The following is a 5,161-nucleotide window of genomic DNA, read 5'->3' as shown; positions in this document are numbered from 1 at the left end:
GTGGGAGGTCCCAGCGGGAACTTTAGAGTAACTCTCTCGTTTGCCCAGCAGAGGGCGATGGAGACTAGCCCTGGCTGGACACCTTGCACTTGGGCGGCCCTTCACCACCTCCCCACCCAGATCCCCCCGCGATCGGGGCGGTTTCTTTGGCACCAGCGGGCACCAGGTATCTCAGGCAACCCAGGTCATCTCCCGGTAGCGGCTGGGAGCCAGAGAGCCCTTCCTATTGACACACACGTGGTCGGGCTGGGATGCTCTGATTCTCCAAGGAAGTCTGGGAAGAATAGAGGGGAAGAACTGGTTTAGGCAAAGACACATTCCCACCTCCACCCCCACCCGCACTGGACCTTTCGGTGAGGAACCACCCAGGAGCTGTTGACTCCTCACAGGGAAAACCGGGCGGGGTGGCCGGAAGGGAACAAGACGGAGCGCTGCGCCAGCTCTCCCAGGGGGCTGCCTGCCTGCAGGCGCGGGGCTGTGCTTGCATCAGCGCTGCCAGGGCTGGGGCAGCGGCCGCCAGCGACGTCAGCCGCCTTCCCAGAAGAATTCCACTGCCTGCGGCCAGGGGCCCGGGCGGTGTGGGGGCGGGGGCTTTTGGTTTCGGAGGATGACACCACTCGCAAGCTGCGTCTCCGGTTCGCACTCTGTTGTCATGGAGACGACAGCATCCTGGCAGCCCTGATGAGGCCAACCTGCCCGAGGAGTGACCCGGACCTACTCGGGAAACCACGGGCTCTACGGTGCGGGTGCCGGTGCCCGCCCGGTGGGATGGGACTGCAGGTCCTGGCTTCTCCCCGGGGGACGTCCTGCTGGGCCACCTTCCTTATTATGCAGGATTATCAAGACTCAAAGCACTCTCACCCAACAGGCTAAGAAACAACTCCCACCCCCCCCCCCCCCATCGAAACACAAAGAACAGCCCTAAGACAGGACGTGCCTGGCAAAACAGACTTTTCAATACTCTGAATTCTTGGGTTTTTTTTTTTTTTAATCTTTTTGGAGCAGTTTCTTACGATTCTCTTTAAAATGCTCACTGGCTTCATTCACCTTCGGTGCAGTGTTTGTTTTTAGTCACTTCGGGGAGCTTCATGGGGAGCTCCTAGCGTGTGCATTGAATTGAAGCATTTTTTTTTTTTGCTGCACTGAGACCAGGCATTTAGTCTTTATGTGTTAGTAATGATTGAGAGGATCAGGGCAAAAAGAGTTCTAAAGAAGGAATAAGAAATCCACAGTAATAATTTAAATGCAGCTACCATTGACTGAGAGCCCACCCAATGTCAGGCACTGGGCTCAATCTTCTTCTTCTTCTTCTTTTTTTTTTTTAATTTATTTGACAGAGATAGAGACAGCCAGCGAGAGAGGGAACACAAGCAGGGGGAGTGGGAGAGGAAGAAGCAGGCTCCCAGCAGAGGAGCCTGATGTGGGGCTCGATCGAAGAATGCTGGGATCACGCCCTGAGCCGAAGGCAGACTCTTAACGACTGCGCCACCCAGGCACCCCCTTTTAACCACTTTTTAAAAGGTGGTCTTCAAGGACAAAATCTAAACCACACACAACAGCCAAAAAGTAGAAGCAACCCAAATGTCCATCGACTGATGAATGAATAAATAAAATATGGTAGATATACACAACGGAATATTAGTAAGCCTTGAAAAAAAAAAAACCCAAATTCTGACACACACTACAACATGGATAACTTGAAGACATTACGCTAAGTGAAATAAACCAGTCCCAAAAGGACACATTTTGTAGGATTCCACTTTTATGAGATACCTAGCATAGACAGATTTATAGAGACAGAAAGTAAAATAAATAGAAGTTATCAAGGGCTGGCGGGGGGGGGGGGGGAGGAGGGAATGGGATTATTGTTTAATGCCTCTGCAGTTTCTGTTTGGGAGGGTGAACTAGTTCTAGAAACGGATGGTGGTGATAATTGCCCAACACTGTGAATGTACTGAAGGCCACTCACGTGTATACTTAAAGATGGTTACAATGATAAATTTTGTTACATATTATTTTGCCACAATGGGAAAAAAATGCAAAGAAAACCGACCACCTCAGTCCTCTCCATTCTTATTCTACTTGTCTTTTAAAAGGAGATTCTCCTGCATTTATTAAAACAGGAGCAGCTTTAACCTAAGACCCATTTCTTGACTTTGCAGGGGCTGCTGCCGCCACCTGAAAGTAAGAAAACGTCACACCTTTAAAAATAGCTCACAATCGTGCCTTTTCGATAAATACAGGAGCCTGGTATTCCCCTCAGGTATTCCAAATGAGCAAGATCTGGCAGGGAGGGGGGAGGATTGGGGGTGAGTCACTGGTTTGGCAGGTGAGGTCATCATGGGGTGACCGTCTGCATCGAGCAGGCTCCCCACCTCCCACATCTCCCATCTTCTCCCCTCGGGGGCAGCTAAGTCAACAGCCAGCTTAGCTGCAAGTCTAGCTGCTCTGGTGTGATGTTCAGTGGGAAACATTCCTCTTCCTGACTCCGTGACTCAACACCCCAGCAGATGGGTTCATGAAGGCTCTGGTAACCAAAGCCAACTCTGAGGTCGAAACCCTGGACTGCCAAGTCATAGTCCATAAGCAAAAGAGGGGAGACATACAACTTTGGGAAGGGAGAGGAGACAGCTTGTTCTCTGTTGGAATGCTAAATATCTAAGAAATGATGGAATTGTTCTACTTATCTTGATTATCCTGATTAAGACAAACTGAGAGAGTGGCACACGGAAGAGGACAGTAAATATTTGCTCAGTGATTCTTTCTTTGGAGGAGTTCAACCACAAGGACAATTCCAAACTACTAGTAAAACTTATATATTTTTAGGTTTTACCAACTCTGGTTTTCTCAAAGAGGCACCGGCATTAGAGCTTGATATATTTTTGTGGAATGGACACAGGCTTCATGTGGACAGTTCGGGTATGCATACAAGAACCATGATGTTTATTATGCAGGTAATTAGGTTTTTAATGAGTGGTAATGTGAAGGGACTTTCTTGGACATGTTTGTACACTCATCTAGCAACCATTAGTAGAGGTACCATGCATATAAAATGAAAGAGGGTGAGAAAGAGAAAGTTTTTGATTTATTTGTTTTGCCTTTTTCCTCTTTGGTCTCTATATTGTTGAGTCAATCTGATATGGTTTAATGTACATGAGCCTTAGCATTAGTCAGACAGGGACACTAGGTTGCATTAGTCAGACAGGGACACTAGGTTGCAAGGGACATAAAATGGATTCAAATTAGCTAGGGGGAGAAAAATCCAAATGATGGCTTTAGGCACAGCTGTATCCCGGTGCCCAAATGATAATGTCAGGGACCTGTTGATCTAGACCTCTGAACTCTGCCTTTGTAAGCCCACAAGTTGGCCAAAAATCTTCCAGTAGCTCTGGGCTTACATTCTACAGGCCTAAGACCTCATTAGAAAGACATCTTCCTTCCCAACCAAATTATCTCACAGACTAAGAACCTTACAGCCTGAGAAAGAGATAGATGCTGCTTCCGTAATAAACGGTAATGGTTGCTGGGCAGGCAAAAATAATAGGTGTCTACTCCCCTGGCATAAATGTATACCTGCGGGAGAGAGGGTTTACAATTTCGGCGCCACTTTCCTAGTTTGTCAGTGAGTCAGTCTGGTGGGGTGAAATGTTTGTGTTCTGGACTCAGCAGCCCTGAGTCGAAACTCTGGCTTTTCACTAGCTCTCTGGCCTCCAACAATTCACTTAAAAGTAATCAGGCCAATAATCCATACCATGTTTTGAACATGAGACAGTTGCTAGGCATTGTGTGTATTATCTTGTTTACTCAACAGCCCTGCAAGGTAGTTATTATTGTTCCATTTTACAGATGAGGAAGCTGAGGTCCAGGGGGATTAAGTGACCCATCCAAGGTCATCAAGCTAGTAAAAGTCACTCCAGCCCGAGGCATTCTCACTCAAAGTGAGCTCTCTGGGTCTCCCTCTCCTTGCCTGCAAAATGGGTATGAGATGGAGGAGAAGAAAAGGGTGGAGGAAGATGAAGAGGAAAAGGAGAGACAACAGTAAAATGTCCATAACGATGTTAAGTACGCATTAATCTAGTTGTCTTTGTTTCTTCCACTCTCATTTTCCCTTGCTTCCTTTCTCCGTCTTTCTTTTTTTGGTTACCTCATATAGTCCTGAGTTTTTCCTTCTTTCCTCCCTCCCTTCCTTCTTCTCTCTCCTCTCTCCCACCCTCCTTCCTCCCTTCCTTCTCCCCTTCCCTCCCACTTTTTTTCTTTCTCTACCCTCTTTTTATTTTTCTTCAGATTCTTGTTTGTCAGAGAGAGAGCACAAGCAGGGAGAGCAGCAGTCAGAGGGAGAAGCAGACTCCCCACTGAGCAAGGAGCCCGATGTCGGACTCGATTCCAGGACCCTGGGATCATGACCTGAGCCGAAGGCAGACGCTTAACTGACTGAGCCACCCAGGCGGCCCTCTCTAGCCTCTTTTTAAAGTCCTGGCCTAGTGCAGGGAGCTATTTATGAATCACAATGGAGGCGGGATAAACACTGGGGCTTTATTCATTGTTTACAGCACTCATCCTCACACATATGGCACCCCTAGAGGAACCCACAGCCATGAACGCCAGTGCAGCACTCTGGCTTGCCCAAGATCAAGTTGTAGGTCACTGGGAAGGGCGAAAACCAAGGCAAATGGCACTCCTTCGATGCCCACCTCATGCCTCCGTGCTGGCTGATCTCTGCTTGAAAACTGCTAATTTGTTTAATCTGAACTCCACTGCGACTGAGGTCGGGCACTTGCAGGAACACCCTCTCTCACTGGTTTTGGCTTCGGCCCTTGCCTGACCTCTCGAGTCCCCCCAGAGGCCCAATGAAAGAGAAAGGAAGTGAGCACCAAGCGAAGACTGCCTCGGGGCTTTGAGATAAGCACCTTTCACTTGGACGTGTTGTAACTAGAAATCAAGGGGAGTTGACATTCAGCAGGGAGAGCTGGGTTATACCCAGGTCCTGGACTGCTGGGAGTGGGGGCTGGGTCTCCCAGGTAGATGCAGGGGTTACCCCTAGAATATGGCCTTCCTGAGGAAGGACAGGTGGTAGGTGAGGGGAGGGGACTTGGAAAACAATAAGCCCCTAGCTCCTTAATAACCATTTTATAGAGTTCTGGCCTTGGGGACAGGAAGTTCA

Source organism: Ursus arctos, unplaced genomic scaffold (assembly GCF_023065955.2).
Source record: "Ursus arctos isolate Adak ecotype North America unplaced genomic scaffold, UrsArc2.0 scaffold_14, whole genome shotgun sequence".
In the NCBI taxonomy this organism is placed as follows: Eukaryota; Metazoa; Chordata; class Mammalia; order Carnivora; family Ursidae; genus Ursus; species Ursus arctos.
This window is presented reverse-complemented; position numbering follows the sequence as displayed.